This window comes from Aedes albopictus, chromosome 2, assembly GCF_035046485.1.
Source record: "Aedes albopictus strain Foshan chromosome 2, AalbF5, whole genome shotgun sequence".
NCBI classification, from domain to species: Eukaryota; Metazoa; Arthropoda; class Insecta; order Diptera; family Culicidae; genus Aedes; species Aedes albopictus.
The window spans coordinates 174,464,638-174,486,382 of record NC_085137.1 but is presented as its reverse complement, the minus strand read 5'-3'; the positions used below and the strand labels follow the sequence as shown (position 1 = coordinate 174,486,382).

General features: G+C 37.7%; 1 protein-coding gene across 2 annotated transcripts in view; it reads right to left on the bottom strand.

Moving 5' to 3' along the window:
* Nucleotides 1–21,745, bottom strand: part of LOC109622838 (cyclin-Y-like protein 1) — a 70,267-nt gene that overhangs the window by 5,555 nt on the left and 42,967 nt on the right. The window lies entirely within an intron of this gene.

The following is a 21,745-nucleotide window of genomic DNA, read 5'->3' as shown; positions in this document are numbered from 1 at the left end:
TCGTACGTGTTGGGCCCACTAAAAGCAAAATTAAAAAAAAATTAACCATACATTATTTTTTTAAATCTTGTTCATTATTCGTTGTTTTTTTTTTTAAGTTTTAATGTTGTCGGCAATGTAGGAATAAACAATGTCACACAACTGTTTTGATCATAAAAATATTTTTTTTTTTCAGTTGCAGTTTTATTATTTGGAATATTCATAAAAAGTGTACTACCTTTTCCAATGCAGTTCTTTTACGTTTCGGCAGATTATTGTTTCCGAAATGTGAATTAACTGGTACGTGGATGTTATTTTATTATTTTATAAAGAAGCGCGGCACAGTTCATTTGATTGTATAACTCGTAGGCGTTATCTGATAGAGTTGGAAGGATAGAAAACGGATTTTTCAACCCGTTTCTGCTCTAGCGATGGGTATGAACATTTAAATATACATTAGTTGTAGGGTAGAAGCTTCAGTTTTGGCCAGCCCGGAGTTTTGGCCATAGTGCGGTATTCAGCCTGTTACGAGCTAATTCGGCATAAATCTATTTTTCACTAGTAGATTCTAATATAATATGATGATTACAGCTGTGAAAACCATACATTTTGATTAAAAACTGGAAGAAAAAAATAATTTTCCTTAAAAAATCATATATCTATTTTGGCCAGGGTGCTTCTAATTTGGCCACTTCACATTGGTCGGGCTCCATACTAAGGGGCGGCCAAAACTCTCAAAAAACGGAATTGATATTTTTAAACTTTTTTCGCCTTATAACAAAGATAATGTATTGTAGTTTTATGATTCTTAATTAAAAGCATACCAGTTTTTGTATTTGAATGACATTTTCACTGCCAAAGTGGCCTAAGTCATAAAATTGAAAAATGAATTATTCGAAAAAAGTAAAACAATAATATTTTGAGAATGGAATATATGTTTTATGTTATCCAGCATATGAAAGCTTGTTATTGAACTGTTTGAATGCACGTATGGAGCAAAATTAATATGTCACAAAACTTTTCAAGTTTTCATATTTTGTACCTTAGGAATTTTGGTAATTTTTAAGTTAAAAAACGGTTCGTGTCGTCACGTGTCGCCGCAATTTCGAACAGTACATCTTAAACATCATGCTTAGGGCTGCATAAAAACGTTTAAACTTTTTGCAGAAATTTGCAGTTTTTCAAATTAGAGCTATTTAAAAAAGTCATGTTTTTTCATATGTTTTACGTTATTTTTCCATTTTTGACTGAAATAAAATTTATCTTCCCACATTTTTCACACGTTTTGAACAACCTTGATTGGGTTTGATCGAAAGATGACCATTTAATTAAATTCAAATTGATTTTCTAACAAAAAAACGAAAAATGTGGGGTTTGCCGATTTTTACCGTTTTTTGAAATTATTGAAGTTACGTAATTTTTGAATACCCCTTTTTAAACACTAAAAATGCTACACAACATATCTAGACAACCTATAACTTCGATTAAACACATAAAAAGAGTTTTGGCCGAACTTTATCTTTTTCCGACCATTGTGCACTCCCATAAGAAATACACGTGATTGGCCAAAATAGAAACCAAAGCTGAGAATATGGCCAAAACTGCGGCAATGCTTCTATTATGGCCAGTGGCACTTTTAATACAAAAATCAAGTATAAGCTTGATTTCTGCATTGTTCTAATAAAGTATAGATCGAAATCTTTCATTTAACACATTGGTAGTTTTCATTTGATTATTGGTTATTTTTATAAAAATGATTTCCTTTAGACTGGCCAAAACCGGTGCCCGCACCGTATATCAAGAGAGGAGGGAGAAATAATACTATAGCCACTTCACCACTAAGCTTAAATCCTTACAAAAGTCCTCCTTTAAATTCAATTCCAGTTTCTCGCTGTGTTTTTATGTTTTCTCCAGTTTTCCCAAGAATATCCAGAAGTTCTTACGTATTTGCTTCCATAAAGGGCTCATTCTGAGATTTTTCACGATTCCATGTTTTTTTGAGATTTCTCTCTCGAGGTTCTCTGCTACATGTACTTCCGGACTTTTTTCCAGAGTTTTTCGCTGGATTCCTTCCGGAGATCTTCCAAATTTCTTCCAGGACTTTCTCTTAGTGGTTTCGGGATAGTTTTCCAAGAGTTCCTCTAGGGATTTTTGCAGAAGTTCTTCCAGGGATTTCTTCTAGAGACAGTTTACAGATATTTTTTGTGAATTTCCTTGCGGAATTTCACACGTAGTTTCTGCCGGGATTACTTTTAGAGGTATTCAGAGTTCCTCCCTAAATTTTCTTAATATTTCCTCCTGGGATTAGCCCCAGTACTTTTTTTCCGAGATGTCCCAGTTTCTCTCAGGATTTCTTTCGTAGTTCCTATCGAGATTTCTCTAATAAGTCTTTGCGGAGATTTTCGCAAAATTGACCTGGTTTCCTTCAGATATTTCCCCGGGCAGTTATCACAAGAAATCTCGTAAGTTATCCCAGGAGAAAAACTATCTGAAAAAATCCTGCAAGAACTCAGGGAGAAATTTTTAAAGAAATCCGAAAGAGGAACATTCAGATTCTCGGGATAAATTCTGGTAGAGTTTCCGGGAAGAGCTCTGGGAATAATCCCGAAAAAATCTGCAAGAAAATAGTCTCAGGTGGATCACTGCAACAATAGACAATCAACTATAAGGAATAGCCTTGAAAAATATAAAAAAATACGGAACTAACTCCATAAGAAATACCAGCAGTAGTTCCTGCAGAAATTCCGGAAGACTCTCTAAAACATCTTAGGAGAAAGTCCAGGATAAATTTTGAAAAACTCTTAGACATTTCAGGATTAACACCGGGAAGGAATCTTTCTCTCAGAAGCTCCGAGAGAAATCTCAAAATATATCCCATGAGCACCTTTGGACAAATATATCAGCTGAAACTTCTGAAGAAATACAAGGAGAAACTCTAGAAGAAACCTAAGTTTCTTGTAGAAATCACAGAAAATACTTCGGAAGAAGCCCTAGAAGGAATTTATGCAGAAAAGTAATGAAAAACTCCTTAAAACCGTTGGAGGAGCTTTAGTAGAAATCCCAGGAATAACACCTTCAGAGGAATCCCGAGAGAAACACAAACAGGAATTCCGTAACAACATCTGCGGTAGGTATATTCTGAGAGAAACTCTACCAGAGATAAATCCTGGTAGAAATTCTGTATGATCTGTATGATATGAAATACTGTATGTGAAAATTCCAGAAGAAATCCATCGGAATTCCGGAATCAAGAAACCCGGAAAAATGTTCGAATCTTGGAAAAATGCTGGTAGGAATCCACAAGAATCACCGGAAAGAATGCAAAAAGGAATACCAAGACAAATGGCGGGAAAACTACGGAAGGAATCGTGTGAAAAACCCTGGGTGGAATTTCAAGAAGTATTTCCAAATAAATTCCAGAAAGAAACCCTGACAGAGTTTCTGGAAAAATCGTTGTAGCCAATTTTCTAGATGGATACACTTTTTTTTATTCTGACCCATGGAATAGTAAACTCTGTGGACTATATTTTTGAGTAGATCTACAAGTAATGAAATTTGTTGTTTTTTGTTCATACGACCAAATGTTTTATTGTTTTTTCATCGGAATCGATACTCCCTGAGTAATCCAGATTTTTCCCTATTGAATAAAATTCCCTGAGGTTTCCCGGGTTTCCAGGTTTTTTTTTCAGGTAGTAGACACCCTGCGGAAGGAAACACGAGTGAAATCCCTGCAAAATCCCGGGAAGAATGAATCAAATAATACTAGTAGGAAATCCGGAACGTAAACTAAGAATAATTCCACTAGGATTCTCTAAAAGATATCTCGGCAGAAATCTTTGAAATAATACCAGGAGGAATTTGTGAAGTATTACCAGCAAGAATCCCTGAAGGAATGCCAGCTAGAATACCTGGAAGAATCCTTTCCGGATTTTCTAAAGCAACAGAAATCCTTGTACCGTCTACCCCCGTTGATTTGACCTCATCTAATCTGAACACTTTTTAATTTGACCCCCTCTAATCTGCACATCGTTCAAACTAAAAACGGTTCAAACGTCAGTCTGCTCATGGAACGGGGTGAAACGGAACGCAGAATCAAAACAAAACAACAAAAAGAGTTACCATCAGTGTGTTTTTCGACGTCCACAGGGTTACTAGAAGTTCAAATTAAAAAATGAACCCCGTTGGTTTGCATGAGGTGTCGTTCAAACCAACGGGGGTAGACGGTAGTAATTCCTGAAGGAATCCCCTTAGCGAATACCTGATGGAATTTTTGGTGAACTAACAAATAGAATCCCGGCTGGAAACTGAGTAGGAATCCTTGAAAGCATCGTAGAAGAATTCCCCGAAAAAGCTGAAAAACATTTTTTTAATAAATCCCATGAGGAATTCCAGCAAACAATCTCTTTGGGATTGTCTAGAGAAACCTCGGCAGAAATCTATATTCTTTCATATTGCTTTTCTGATGAAATCCCAGCAGGAATCTCTGAAGGGATTCTTCACGAAATCCCAAAAAGAATCTTTGGAGGAATCCCAGCAGACATCCCTAGAGGAATGCCGACAAGAATACCAAAAAGAATCATTTTAGGATTTTCCAAAGCAATCCCTGCAAAAATCCCAAGAGGGATCCTAGGAGGACTCCCTACGGGAAATCCGTAAGGAATATCTGGCTGGAGGAATGCTGGGAAGAGTCTCGAGGAATGCCTGAAGATATTCCAGAAAAATACTGAATGCATTCGAACCCTCTACCATACCTCATACCCTAATCCTGTACTTGAATTCTCTATTGAAGACAAAAACAACATACCATTAAGGAGAAACTTCAGAGAATTCAAATATGGCTGCCACAATGGCCGACTTGGTCCCCTACTCACGTTTACAAAAGTACCAATCTTGACAATTCGTAAACAAATGCGCTCGATTTGGAAAAGCTGCCTCTATTTGCAAGTGAGCAAAGCCAGGATAAACAAGTGCGGCTTGGTTCGATGCTCCGTTCGTCAGATTTGTGCCTCTAAAGTTTGTATGCAAAATTGCGAAGGGATTACTTGATGTTTCACCTTAACCATTATTGTTAAGATTTCATGGAAATACATTTACTTCACATTTGAAATAAGGCTAATAAATTGTGAATGTAATATTTGCAGCAATATTTGCGCCACCTAATGAACAGTCGGAACCATAAAATCCCACCATTCTACATTTTACTGGTGTGGGTGAGTTCGGGATGGAAGCAAGTGCTTTCTGTCACGGGATAAAATGAAATAATACCCCATAATCCAGTGAAGTTGTTGTTGATGTTGTTGACACTACTGGTCTGGCTCGTCCTCCCTGATGGTTAATCCTGGAACTCGGTGAGTGGAACAGCCAGTGGTAGAACAACCCAAATGCAAAGTGATAATTTTACCATTCGCCCAGTCACGCTCTTTGGCGCCGCGCCGCTTCAGGTTACTGGCGAGACGATGAACGGAAGTCGGTGGTAACGTGGTTGATACCTACCAGTCAGTGTCCTATTTTTGTTTCATTGCGACTCAATGTAGGTATACAACGAAACTGGAGAACTTTAAATGTCGTCTCAAATGACCTATTTGGCACGAGTGTTGCATAATTTTCAACTTGATCACCATTGTTTAAGAATACCAGTGCCAGAATAGTAATGAAGACGTGATTTTTTTATGCATTGGACCGTTTCTTAGAATGTTCTGCACGAAATATCCAATGAATGCAACTTAATTGACACTCGACTTATTTATATCTATTATCGATTTAGCAGTCGGTTCATATATTAGCTTGTCTGTAGACATGAAACCTAGAACAATTTACGATTTGAATTATCGTCACGAAAACAAAATCACCCTAATACATGTAAGGAGACTGTCCATCTGTTAATCAGGCTGCTCCTAATTTTATCATACTCAAAACAAAGTATTGAAGCGCTGTTAGTATTGTCCCTTATTTATGTATTTTTGTCAGGAGTGAATACGTATGATAACAAAAGTGGAATCAATCGGTGCCGTAATCTTTTAGTTTTCGAATAGGATGAATTTGAGAGCATAGGATTACTAAGGGAACGTCCATAAATTACGTCACGCTTTGAGGGGGGAGTGGGGGTTCAGAAAAGTGTGACAACCCATACAAAAATTTTAGAGGTCCCATACAAAAAGTGTGACATAGGGGGGAGGGGGGGTTGAAAATGGTCGATTTTTGCGTGACGTAATTTATGGACGTTCCCTAATAGCACTATGACCCTATTTCTCTATACTTAGACCATGATTACATTTACATGGCATTGCATATGAATCTAATGATATTTCATGGACACTTTCATTATGTATCAGAGTGACGTATTTTTATCCTTGCTTTTTTTTTATTTATATTAACGTGTATTTTAACATGAGCTAATACTACACTCATTTATTCTTGCTTTCCCTTCCCATCCATAGTGTTCAAATAGTTGAAGCACTAGACAATATTATTTCCGTCATTATGCTTCGAATATAAAAAAAAAACTTCCATTTGTTGTCATAAATGTTTTCAACTTTATAGTTTACAAAGATTGCTCAAAATGGATAATAAGAACCGGAGCCGGTTGAAAAAGTATGGTATCTGCTCCCGTGGGGCGCCAATGGGTCCGGAAGATAAGGACGATTTTCGGATCGCTATCTTCATCCACCAGATAGATACCTAGTTTGCATATATTGATTGTTGATTATGCTTGGAAAAGTGTGCCACATGCAGCAGGCTGCGGCACAGTTTTGCGGATGTCCGTTTTTATTTGGATGAAGCTGCAGTAGCACATCTTGCTACAATCAATATAAACACATCGTAACTGACAACAGCAAAGGGGTTCTCTTCATCTCGCTAATGCCTGCTATTTTGCGGCATCTGTATTTGATGGTTGATGTCATGCGGAAGACAACACGATATTTCATTCAATGCAATTAAATGCAACAGAAAAAATAATGAATCTTTTACTTTCCGAAGCACACATTTCTCTCGTTAAGATCAATTCCGAGCTATATTTGTATTGTTTAATAAATGCAAAGTAATGGGTCTTGAATGAAAGACTGTAATCCTGAAAACATCCCAGAGTGTGTATGTTATTCGTACTAATTTTCTGTATTTTACTAGGGTAAACGCAAGCTGAAACAAAATAGTAAAGGGTAGATAAAAAAGCTTCGATGCTCTGTGAAAAAAGTGGCGGATTCAGAGCTCGAATAGGAAAACTGTGTCGGTAAATGCAAATAATCGAATCCAATATCTACAGTTCACACCATTCTGCGCTAAACAAACTCCGAACGTATTCATCTGTTGTCTCTAGTGAGTGCTTAGCCTCTGTTAGGCCTTGGTTTCTGCAAACAGTGAAGTTAATTACAAGATGGAATTTGCGGTGGTAATGAAAAGGTTTTTTATGATTTACACATTATAAAGATTTAGCTTAGTATTTTGAATCAGAGCTGTTTTTGCTGGAGTGTTCGTTCTTGCTACATAAAATGACAGTAGCATAGCGACGAATTGATTGTAAAATAGGTTCAACTGAAACATTTTTATAAATAAAAAACCTTATTCGTTAACCTTAATACACTATCACATATTCCACCGTGACGTTACACTTTTTTTATTTATGACATTTACACTAAGTGACGTTACAGTGTTTTGACGCCTTTTCGGTCAGATTCTCAATTATAACTCATAAATGCGACTGTAAACCCAAAATATTTTTCCATATTCAGATTCTTTGTAAAATTTGCAATAAATATGGTCTGTTGAACATTTAAAAACTAGTTTAAAAATGGTAATTAGTAGCGTGACGTTACAGCGTTGTACAGACGTTTCACTCTACCTACTTATCACCGTTTCCTTTTTTAACGGACTATTCAAATATTCTGTAGGTCACAAATCTCTCACGTTTGTTCAGTGTTGTATTCATTATACTTTTGTGCCGATGATTTTAATCGCACTTTGATCCAAGTGATACGTCTGTTTGTCTGTGGTTGTATGTTGAGCTTACGGTATCAGGTATCAGAAGGCCGACTCCAGAGGCACGTTATCCTCCATTTGGGACATTTGTGCCATCGCCATACTGCCGTAATTCTGCAAAGTGACGTAAGCGCCATTCAAAATTTCGAAATTTTTTGGTATATTATATATAACATCTAGTGTAAAAATAACAATGTGCAATGCCTGCTGTATTTGAATGCAAGATCTAGCCGTAATCTATCATCTATGGAAAGAAACTTAGAGGATGACCAAGACTTTTATGGATAATAACTGAAAAATGGGCCAAAACTATCAATGTCGCTTACGTCACTTTGCAGAATTACGGCAGCATACATATAAGCCTATTTCATCATTTACCTGAGGGAGAAAGGGACAAGGGATAGGAATTAGGATAGGGAAAGGTGATGAAATAGAAAGGGGTACCCTAGAAGAGGGAATGAACGCATAAGCGCAACGAGAGCTCATAGCCCATACCATAACGGGTTTAATCAGTGCCCTGAAAAGGACACTGTAAACCGCATAAGCGTAAAGAGAGCCTATAGCTCATTGGAGGTAGCTTGTGACTTTCAATATGACATTGAAAGGCACGTCATCGAAAGCATCATTAATATTCAAGAAATCACCCAAGCAAAAACTACGTTTGAGCGAGTACTTTCTTGAAAAAGTATTGTATGTTGCTTTCAAAACAAAACGCGCTGCCAACTTCCAGTCGGTATGTCTGAATCATCGCAACAAATCAAGCTCCACCTCTGCTGCACGGTGTCAAAATTTCGATTATTATCGAACTTTCATGTACCTCGGATTTTTCTTCATAGAATGTTAGAATTTCGGCTATAATGTATGAATGCAAAATTTGAAAATATTCTATCGGGGAAAATTTGAGTTAGATGAGTTTTTGGGTATTTTCCATACTAAAAATCAATAATTACTCATTTAGCCCAAAAAACGTCCCATACAAAATGTATGGAAAAATTTTCGCCGATGAAATATTTTCTAGTTTTCCGATTATGAATATATAACCGAAATACTATTCATTTTCGAAGAAAAATCCGAGGTACATGAATGTTCGATAATAATCGAAATTTTGACACCGTGTGCTGCTGTTTGTGTTAGTGAGATCGGAGACTCCCGCCTGCTGATTGGCTGCGACGACTCTGGCGACGGTTTCATCCGCGACGGATTCAAATCGTCGCGTTCGATAAGGGGGAAACCGTCAATATATAAGTATTTTATGTAAAAGAGTCACTGTGGACATACCAGATTGGGAGGCATGTGAGTTCACATGAATAGGCATGTTAGCCAGACGAACATCACAGATGTGATAATCGACAATGCGTTTCAAGCATTTCAGAGAAAAAACGACGTAACCAGATAAATCTGGTACTCATTTTTTCTTTATACACACAACGCACTGACCCTTTCGGGATAAAACTATGGAGTAATTTCACGCCAAGAAAATACGCAATAGAAAAGTACAAGAGATCAAAACATGTTTGAAATACTCAAATTCCTCTGGAGGAAAATAGGACAAACCCCCATTTGCTCCTGGAGATTTGAAGTAAGCAGAGCTTTTTCGGGCCCACTAAGTCGATTATATAGCAACAATTCTCGGGACGAAAGCTAGAGATTCGTAATTATACAAAATAATGGTTTATCCGGAGACATTTTGAACTTGAACAGATCAGAGTTCCATTCAGGAATACCTCTTGCGGTCCGCACAGAACGCAGAGGACAAGCTTCTTTCAAAGCAATAGTTATGGTATACCACAATGCGAAGGAACACTCAAAAGTGCAAAGAAGATCAAATGGAGACTCCTCATCTGACACATGCCAATCAGTCAACTCATGACAAATTCTGCTCATGAGAGTTGGGTTAGGTGCAATTCTAAGTTAAGGTAACCATGAACTGTACTACCTAAGTAATCCATCAAACTAAAGCATTTCAAATTAATGTTTGAGCTACTTCAGATGATGTAATCATCGTAGCAATACTGCCAAATATCAGCGAAAAGATGCTGAATACAAGAGCTTGCTTGAAGGCATCCATAAAGAAAGGTTAAAACATACTGTTAAAGTTAGTATAAGATATAGCATGCTCGAGGCACGACACTTCATTTATAATGAAAGAAGCAAAAATGGGTTCACAAGGCAACCTATACAGAAGTTATCCTACGGAAGTAGAGCCACTTGGGCTATGCACGCTTTTTAGGCTGAAAATTGATCTGAGGTTTCCTAGCCGTATTTTATTATACAAAGTTGTGAATTGTATGCCATCTGCTTCCTATTGCATTAAGTCGAGAACAGTTCGCTGACGTAGTGTACGGTTTGGGTAAAAAAGGAAAAATGCAAAAGGATGGTCGATGGTCCCAAACAGTACCTACTAATAAAAAGATAAAACAAAGGCCCTACATGACACTGAGTTGATTTTCGCTAAAGAATATCTTTGTGCCTGAAAAATGGTCATTGACAGAGAAGGCTTTCACTCAAAAGCTGAAGATGTGCTCATTGAACACTAGGTTAAGAAGGTCAATTGTGATGTTGAGCAGATCTATATATATATATATAAATGCAGTGGCATACGTGGGACCGCGCATAACTTGCGAACGGATGATCCGATTTGGGTCGTCTAAGTTTTGTTCTGTTAGTTTTCACCCAAGGAAGGTTTATGAGGCTTAAAACATGGGAAAATTGAGAGTTTTTGAAAATCGGGTTTTCATACATTTTGAACGGGGACTTGGGCGTTTGGCTAGGGACTTGAAACGTCAAAAAATGCAGTAGGCAAGACAAAGTTTGCCGGGGACAGCTAGTTTTGTATATATTTTTTTTATCTCTTCTGTTTTTGTTTATACGGTGTGAACTAGTTTTATAACTAAATCATTACTTATATTTACATGAGTGTTTGCATTGCATATGAGAGTTACAACAGGTTTAAAAAAAAATGAGGCGCCCAAATGTAATGAAGTGTAAGTGACTACATATTTGATTTAACGTGTGTTGAGCCTACCCAAAAATTGGTCAGACTTCACGCTTTGCATAACTTTTTTAAGATTATTTTTACGTTAACTACAATAGTTCGAAGAAAGTCTGTTTGATTTTGATGCTCGATGCATGTTGATTGAAAAATTATTGAAAAACTTTGAGCTCAATTTACTAGAAAATAGGGTTTAACACCTTTTACACCACTTGAAATAAACAAAAATCATGGCAGGTAAAAAGATTGATTTTTGTTTTTCATTTATTGAGAGAGACAAAGCTCCAAATCGAGAGATGATGCTGAAAAAAGTGTTACTTTAATAAACTTGTTAAATATTCTAGAGAGTCAAAATTAAGCAATTTCTCAAGAGATACTCCATTTTTAAGCTCCCTCTCGAAAGGCGCTCTCCATAAACTACAAAGATTTATTTCTGGTCATCTCAGACCCCCTTCCCCCTCGTAGACTTTTTTTTCATACAAAATTTTTGAAATTTGTATGGAGCATAGACTTTGGGCACAAACCACCCCCTACCTCCTTCCTATTAGTCTACGTCTACGTCTCTCTCTCTCGTTTGTCGGGTGAAGATCACTGCGTCCAGATTTTAGAACTATTGTGATATACCCTTTTGCTGTGAGGTACGCAAGTTATCTCAGTAACATATTTGTCACTGAGATACCTTGGTATCGACTGAACTCAAGACCATCTATTATTGATGAATAGAGATCCTGAGTTACAGTGTGTGACTCCCCCATTCTGGCGAGACTAGCTTTATGAAGCCAACCACGTCCTTGGGAGATAAGACCCATATGTCAGCAGGCCCTAAAAAGGGCTTGCTGAGAACTTTGAACCTACGTTGAGTGAGTGCACTGCAATAGCAGAGGATGTGTTCTGATGTTTCCCTCTCCTCGTCACAGAAGCGGCAATTTGAGGTTTGGATTGCTCCGATCTTTTGTAGATGGTATCTGCAGGGGCAGTGTTCAGTTATTAGACCGGTGTAGATGTTGAGATCCCTTTTGTTGAGACCTAATAGTTGTTGGGCTTTCTTGGGGTTTATCGTTACGAGCCTTTTGGATTGGCTCGTATGGGGAAGTGCATTCCAGATTGATGTGATTTGACTGACCATATATTTGTTCAGTTCCATTTTTACAGAGCAGTCTGAGATCCCGCAGAAGGGCTCAGGGCCAATGAACCTTTCATTAGATCCATTCCTGGCTAGCTCATCAGCAATCTCGTTTCCCTCTAGACCCGTATGTCCTGGGATCCAATATAGGTAGACTCGATTGCGTATGGATAAGTTTTTCAAAGCCAGAATGCATTCCCACACTAGCTTTGAGTGTAGTTATTAAGCGACTTAAGTGCCGCTTGGCTGTCAGAGAAAATACATATTTTTGCAAACCTATACTTTCTCCTCAGGCATAATAACACGCATTCTAATATTGCATATATTTCCGCCTGAAATACTGTGGGCCACTGTCCTAAGTGGACAGAGATTCTTGTTCTAGGGCCATAGATTCCGGAGCCTGTCAGATTATTCATTTTCGAACCATCTGTGAAGAAATTTATAGAGCCTGTTGGAACGCTGGGTCCACCTCCTTCCCACTCCTGGCGGGAAGGAATGAACACATCGTAAGGTAAGTCATAATTGACTACCGTTTCCATCCAGTCACTACAAATTCCTATTGCGGAATTTATGGCAAATTCATTTAATATGCTGAGGTGACCCGTAAGTCTCCCGACAGCAGTGTTTTTGTTCTCTTTAACCTTAGAGCACTTTTTTCCGCTTCCAGCTTTATGAATTGATCTAACCGGGCCGGGGCAGGTGAAGCATTGCGTCTAGGGCCAAAGTGGGTGTACTACGAACTGCACCAGTGATCGCTATGCAAGCGGTGCGTTGGATACGTCTACGTAGTTTATGAACAGGTACAAAGGGATGAATAGCACTCGTAGTCGAATGCTACATAATCTATGATTTCTGTTGCTCTATTTCGCATCAAAGAAATTCCTTACGGGCTTGGTGGTCTAGTGGCTACCGCTTCTGATTCGTATGCAGAAGGTCATGGGTTCAATCCCTGGCCCGTCCCTGTCATCCTACTTTGCATCTTTCTATCCACTTTCTCTCTCTCTCTCTCTCTCTCTCTCTCTCTCATCTCTCTCTCTCTCTCTCTCTCTCTCTCTCTCTCTCTCTCTCTCTCTCTCTCTCTCTCTCTCTCTCTCTCTCTCTCTCTCTCTCTCTCTCTCTCTCTCTCTCTCTCTCTCTCTCTTCTCTACATATACAACTCATGTATATTCATATGTTCATAGCCATCGCTAGAACCAGAAACGAATTGAAAAAAGTCGTTTCCCTCCCTTCCAACTTCCACTCACAGCACAGTGTCTATAACGCCTACAAGTTATGCAACCAAAGCATGCTGTGCCGCTTGACCTTATTCACCTTATTCACCACACAATGTATCACCTTACGAACACTATAAATAACCCCCTACCCATGGATCGCATCACCGACCCAACGGTGACTACCAGATCTCCCATCCTTTCCGTCTAACAAACACCCCAGTCCGTGCTGATTGTGGGGATGCAGAGGTGATCTCGATCTTTAGTAGCAACAACCAGCACACTCTAACATTCCTTTCCCTTCCCAACGGACTATAAGGACGTGGCCGGCGCCGTCATTGATCCAAAATGTATGAGCTGCTAAAATTGCACTTTGAGAATAAGTGGAGTGTCCCAGCCCTTATTCATTTGGATCTCAGTGCAATTGGTACCAGCTCAGATCAATCACGGAGTAGCAACCATTGACATGTATAGTCAGATTTGATCGTTTTGATCGATTTCGCATCAAAGGAATTATTCCAAAAGTTTTGAACGTAAATTGCTTTTCAAAAAGCATCAACAAAAAGAAACAAAACATAAAACTTGGGTTTTTAGTTAGCCTAGTGGATAACGCTTTGGATCGTCAATCCAGCGGGTTCGATTCCCGTATCGGTCGGGAATTGATTGATTGATTGATTTGTCTTTATTAGAGAGACTTTCAGCCCTTGGTCGGTCGGGAATATTTTCTCAACTCCCTGGGCATAGTGAATTATTGTGCTTGCCTCACGATATCGGAATTAAAAGACACGGACACGTTCAATGCTTCCAGTGAGCTTTTCGCTCTTTGAAGGAAGCACGACACTAGACAACGGACTAGCATGCAACGCCCAGTGGCACAGCCGAAAACTTTTCCTGGCAGCTGCGGCGGGAATCGAACCCGCGCTCCTCAGCACGATGCGACTAAGAGCTTGGTGACCCTAGCCGCACGACCACGGAGCCACTGCAATGGCAGTCGAAGAAAGTCTATCAATTAATAACTGCGGAAGCGCTCAATGAACACTAAGTTGAAGAGAGGCATGCCAAGTTCCAGCGGGAACCCAGAGCCATTGGAAAGAAGAAAAAATACAAAAGATTAGTTTTGATAAGCAGTTAAAAAAGGAAAAAGCGATATTTAAATTTACTAGTACCATAGTTTGGCGATTCTTAGAATTCTTTTTTTTTTTTTTCATAGTGATTACGGCGGTAGCACACTGTGCTTATGTTCTAACACCGCACCCTTTCCCTACGTTTGCTTCTATGAGCCTCTATTTTTGTTTCAACACACAGAAGTACGTAGGCATATCGTGGCCCAAGTCGACACTGTTTTGGCCTGCGTTGAACAAAAATAGTTTTAATAAAAGTTTCCCCTTTTTTCTTTTTGTCAATTGTTTTTTTTTTGTAGTATGGTCCATGTATTTAGTTAGGTTCTTGTCAATTTGTCAGTTATTCGAAGTAGATCTCCAAATGTAGTCAATAAGTCAATTAAGTCATTCTGATCTGTTCTATCATAGCAGCTTTAGTCTTTGCTTTATTGAAGTGTAGTTTTATTGGAAATATGCTGAATATCGTTATTAAAAAGAGACATCTGGAACTGTATCCTGCTAGTTGTTCCGTCATGCACATACGTCATGTCTTAATAATGCCTAGGAGATTAACGAAAACACGTGTGTTCGGTCAGATGTCCATTGCGTAGAAAGTCAAGGAAAATAGGTTTCTTTATTGTCAGTTGTTATGTAAGCCTCGCTTGAAGCAGAGCGTTAATGATTAATCATAAATTTAATCATGATTAATGCTTAATGATTAAGATTAATCAAAAATCATTAATCATAATCACAAAAAAATCTCATTCAATCATTAATCATTAATCTTAATCACACTGATTTCACAATTTAATCATTAATCAGTAATCATAATCATAAGAAAAAACATTAATCAATCATTAATCATTCATCACCATAAATGATTCACCATATAAAATACATGATCCAATTTGAATTGGTTCAAATGCTGTTCCAAATAATATATTATATGATTCTTTTCATAAAAATCTCTCAGACAGAGTTACCTTTTACTTTTGGAACTTCAAAATTATTTTAAACAACAAATATATTTTAATCATTTCCAGTTTTTTGTGATTGATTAATCATGATTAATCATGATTTTTAATCAATGAGCCATTTTTAATCATTAATCATAATCAATAATCACAGTTAAAATTAGTTTTAATCATTAATCATAATCATTAATCATCCCAAAAATCAAATTAATCATTAATCATAATCAATAATCACCGAAATTGGAATTTTAATCATCAATGATTAATCATGATTAAAATTTTTATTAATCATGAACGCTCTGGCTTGAAGCACTTCCCGTGAGAACCCTGTCATCTGTACACCAACTAATCCGTATCTTCGTACACAGCTAAATACTATACTGCCAACCGGCGAAAAGCCTATGGGTAAATATTAAAAAAAATGAATAATAATGCTGTCTAGCGCGTTGTTTTCTATCGGCCACTATTTTAGTCTAGTTCCCAACTGCAAGCTTTTTTCCAATCTTATCGTCAATTGTCTTCTAGATACCCCACGGAATTGATGAGTAGTGAGTTCAATGCAGAGACCCCCCCCCCCCCTCACACTCCCAAATTGTGGTAGGCCCCCGCTAAACCTGCAAACCAGACCCACCCCCAGCCAAAAGCTCTAGCAGATGTGGACAAACCGGTGCTCAACGTGCTCTCCCATAGTGGCAACATCAAATATGTGGACTGTACAACAATAGTAGTTTTAATGAAATGAATACTAAGAATTTAGGCCGACACTCGAAGTGACGAACTTTGCAGTGCTAGTTGAGTAAATACACGAAAGATGGGTAACAACAAATGTGCACAAACAGATGCATAACAATATGCATGTAAAAAAAGGCCGCAACTATCCATGGTGAATTTAAAATAATGACAGCGTAAATATAATGGAACAGACTCACCGAATTTAGCTCCAAAATCACTTCTAGACGATGGTATTGTTCACTCTTTGTAGCCACGCGTTGTAGAAAATGAACCTGAAATGACAAGAAGACAGTGGGCCGCCAAACTCCACAAAATGGCGGCCCGGAAATTTTAGTATTCTGTTTATAGCATTGTTGAGCATCATAGAGAGCATAATTTATATTCAGTTTTAAATATAGTTTCATGTTACTATGCTAAGAAATAGAGAGATTCAAAAGTTTTTTTTTTCTACCTGCACCAGTGAACTTCTTGAGTGAATAGCATTCAACATCTAAAATTTAGATTCTAAATTGTTCAGTCACTAATGCGATTTTCTTATCACCCTGCCCTGTCTTAATTAGAAGATATAAGTAATGCAGAGACATCCCATATGCACTCTTGCATTACATAATAAGGTTGGACCCTGCTGCAATCAATGTCGTTATGCTATCCACTCCTGAGTTTATAGTTGCTATAAAAATAATTTCGAAGAAGTGAAAAAGAATAGTACGAATCAACTTGTTAATAAAACGCTGCTACTATTACTATTACTACTACTCTTACTACTACTACTAACTACTACTACTAATACTACTATCAAAAGTGCAATGAGTGATCGTTGGCTTCCCAGTCTTGTTAGTAGTTAGAGGGTTAGTATAGACTGGTAATAAGCCCTGTCGGTCCCCCCAGCACTGCGCGTAATCAACTGTTGTTAGATCATGCGACAGCGATTAAGCGTATGCTGGAGGCATGACAAATCAAGCGTTTAAATTAAAGTCAATAAAGCAATGGTATGATTATTCAGATTCTATTTTAGTTTAATTTTGTAAAGAAATGCTTTAATTCAAAACCTAGTTACTTTCAAATACTATTCCATTTACTATTTCACTAATTTTCGTTACTATATTTAATTTAACTAATCTATAATTATAAAAGACTAAAATTGAAATTATTTTAACACATTTTCACTATATGACGACGCTTGATAAGCCATCGTCAAACCCATCACTCTTGGACAGGGATTCCATAGAATATTTCTCGAATCCCTTGCTCAAAGATTCTACAAATTGTTTGTCAATCGTTTAAAATGTTGGCGCCTCGCTCAAGCGTGATGTCCTTACAAAAAAATCTAGGATTCTTTCATCTATTGATCATCCTACGTGGATATAAGAGATCGCGCTTTGAAATACACAGTTACCTAATAATACACAAAAAAAACAGTTACCTAATACATAACCTAAAATTGCATAACAAAAAAAAACCGAAGGCATCTCTGGCCACGCTGTAAGAAACCGCACCTGTGACTCTATAAGTGTTAGGCGCCAAATCAAGCCGATAAAAAGATTAGACACCACTTGAGCATTGTTTCGATGTTGAAGCAATATAACGAAAGGAAGCCTTACCAGCTATTCCAGCTTTATGGCCACCGCCGCAATGATTCACTTTAAGGATGTATGAATTAAGGCTTCTCGAGACGTCATAGGAATCATTCGACATTGCCCAGCCATTTCTGTAAAACGAATCGACTCAAGTACGAGACACTGAAGGCGACCTTACAGTTGAGGTCGAAATACGTATCTGTCATAGGATGCAAATACTTAGCTGAAATTAAAAGAAACAGATCTTAACCCGAATTCCTTTGACTTGTTTTTACAGTTCGAATTAGTGCTGCAAAATTACATGAATTTCATGTGGGTTTGACATTGGTACAAATTTTCCAAACAGATGAGAACGTGCCTCTGGAGCCGACCTACTGTTGCTTTAAAGTGAACAACTTAGGACTGATATAGGCTAAATGATTACATATTGAACTTTGGGATAGTTTAACTTGCACTCTGAAGCATTACATTGTAATACACAGGCTCGATTTTTTTTAATATTTGATGTTACTGCTGAATGTGCTTTAGTGTAGTTAATTTTTACTATAAAAGCTTTACTACCTTACTACAAGTATCATTTGCTTCCGAAGCACAACCTGTACCAACTGGTAATGCCATGGGAGAAACTGCCATGTGATGGCATAAATTTGCGATTTTATTGCCCATGCTCGACGTATCTTTACAATGGGCCACAATAGTAAAAGGTAGGAACTGCACACAATACGACTACGATAACTGGAACGACGAATGGAATGTTTGTTCGGGGCTTGCTTTACACCATTTGTATTACTAACCAACAGTCATTGCGAAGATATGTCTTTCTAGCTATCGATCGATTGGATATCGGGGTGGCGCTGGAGACCCTCGATGACACTACTGCGGGAAGCAAAGGTGGTCCGAGCAAGCAGGTGCACAGCACAGACACAGAGTGATATCTTGTTTCACCGCTATCTCACGTGGTTCGGCGATAAAGTTATCGTGTGGTCGTTCGGCCGGGCGTCGACCTGGCTCTGAGTAGGGCAGCGTTATTTTTGCGCACGGAATGCATGTATTACAACATCTTGATCAGGCACATTGATGGAATGTCATGTCACGGGGAAGAAAATGCTACCAATACTGATTAAATTTTTGAGGTCACCCCTTTTCAGCACACAATCACAGTAACGAACGAACGGTGATATGAGAGCGATTCTTATCAAAACCGGTGGCAATGAATGTCCCGCCAAAACAAAATGCATTACAATTGTGCCAATTTAAACGCATCGCGAAGTTTAAATTTGTTTTCCTTTTCATTGCATTTTAAATGCGTTTGCATTTGTGACTGCTATTGTTGTCGAGTGGAGGCAACATTTGTGGAACTTTTTGGGGCCACCTGTTGTCGATTTAATTGCGTCAGTCACCGTCATAAAATTATATGGAACCGGTTGACGTGTTGAACACTCACAATAATGCTGTCTGCTTCTATTTTTAAGCGGTGTTCTTTAACAACTCACTGTTTGGTAAGTTATATTTATGTTACATTATTGCTTGGCTCAGCGATAAACTTAGCTTAGCTTAAACGCTTTTACCCTCTACCCCCAATAATTTGTACACAACATATAAAGCAAAGGAGTTCATTTTTAATATGCACTTCTAGTTACATTAGAAGTGAACGTAATTTCCCTCTCTCTTCTTGGCGTAACGTTCTCACTGGGACAAAGCCTGCTTCTCAGCTTAGTGTTCTATGAGCACTTCCACAGTTAGAGTAAGGTGGGGCAAATGTTCGACCTTAGTTGAAAATTAATGTTTTTCCAAAAAATCGAAGCAGATAAAAATAAATGAATACCGTGTGGTGATTCTACCATCCATGAGCTAAAATTTTGCTGAACAAAGCTACGCCAAATGTCTTTTCAATTTTGAGTTACAACACTTTTTGTATGTGTGAGTTTTATTCGAACTCTTGACCCACCATTGGGGCAAAAGTTCGAATCTACACACTTATTTCTGAATTGCCTGTTCGGTACTTTTTTGACGAGATTATAACAGCAGTACGATCTCGGTAGTTTCGGTAATCGATTTTACTGAGGTTCATTAAAACAACTGTCAAAATCGTATGGAAAAGGTAAACAATGCATTTTTGCTGAACGAGCTCGGTGCTCAGCAGTTTTAATCTCGTCAAAAAGTTACCGAACTCGGTAATACAAATTAAGTGTGTAGTGTTTGGGGAATTTCGCTAATCGTAGCACACTATTTTGACACTTTGGTAATACGAATATCTGAAACCCATTAATATTTGATGTTGGAACTGGAATACACTTTAAAGTGCGATCTGGATTTTACCCAAATCAGGGTTAAATTTATTACACCAAAACTTAGTAGTTTTCCGCCAAATTCAGATAAAACAACTTTTTTTTTTCAAACTTTGATCGAATTTTCTCACTAATTCCATCATTTTTAGAGATAATATGCACATTTTGCAGAATTTTAGGTTTTTACCTAAAGTTGCCACATGACTCGAACTCTTGCCCCACAATTCGAACTTTTGCCCCAGTATGTGTAAAATATGATTTCTAAATCTTTTTTGCAAAAAGTTATACATGCTAAAGCATCTTCAAAATGTACCTAGTTACGCCACAAAATAAAAAACCGAATTCGATTTCATTACAATTCCAATCCATGCGTTGGATGGACCAATGCATATTACATTTTTTTAATCAAAAACCAATATTTTGTCATAACTTTTCGAAATATTGATCAATTTTCATAATTTTTGGAGTGAAGGTCTCTTATTCAAAAAGGCTTCGAACAACTTTGACACCCGAAAGAAATAATTTAAGTTGTGCTCAAAAACTTCAAAAGAAACTCTTGCCCCACTCGAACTTTTGCCCCACTTTACTCTATTAACTGAGAGCTTCCTCTGCCAATGACCATTTTGCATGTGTATATCGTGTGGCAGGCACGAAGATACTCTATGCCCAAGGAAGTCAAGGAAATTTCCTTTACGAAAAGAACCTGGACCGACCGGGAATCGAACACGTCACCCTCAGCATGGTCATGCTGAATACCCGTGCGTTTACCGCTTCGGCTATATGGGCCCGTGAACGTAATTTGTGATACCTCATTTGTTGTTTTGTTTTGATTTTGCCTTCCGCTGCTCAGAATTCAATAACAAATTTTGAAAACGACGTATAATCAATGCTACACCATTGATTAAAGGGTGTACCGAATCAAATTGCGCCACGGAAAATAGTGTACAACTTTTGATTACATGCACCAAAATGGCTGATTTTTTAACCACTAACAGTATATTATGTGCAGATGATATCATAAAATTTTCAGAGGAATCGGTGAAGTATTGGCGGAGATATCTCCGACGTTGGAAAATTAGACTTTGGGATTCTTGCGCAAACAAAGAATTAAAATAAAATTTATATTTTATAGATCTATTTCAAGGAACAGAAATAATAAGCCGATTGCAATGATTTTTTTCTGTAAGTGGAATATGTATGTAGGAATATTGTTTGAAAATTTCATTTGATTTGGTCTAGCCATTAAAAAGTTGTGGTCGTATATGTGTTCATAAATCACAATACGCAAATCGATTGAACTGTTTTGAGACATTCAAAGTTGTCTAACTTCCAAAGTTTTCAGTCAAAATGGCTCAAAATTTTACTGTAAATATGTTATTATGATAGTTTAGGACTGTCAAATTTTATTTAGAATCGGAGAAATATAGACTGTTCTACAGTCAAAATGGTGCACACGGACCTTAAAATTTTTATGAAGGACTTAAAATTCACTCTGAAGCGGTTTGTGTTTTGAATTCTAGAAAATTCAGTACTAAACCAATCTTGATGAAATTTTCACCACTTCATTTTTATTATGATGTTAATTTATAGTCAAATTTTCAAATGTTTTGAAAAAGTAACAATAAAGTTATAGCCTAAACCATTTTCACAATGAGTGTACAAGAATTCCAAAACCTCGCTCTCTCGTGTGGAAGATATCTCCGCCAATCATTTACCGATTCCGATGAAAATTTTACAGTATCGTCTGCGCACTATTAGCTATCATTGGTGAAAAAATCAGCCAGTTTGATGCATG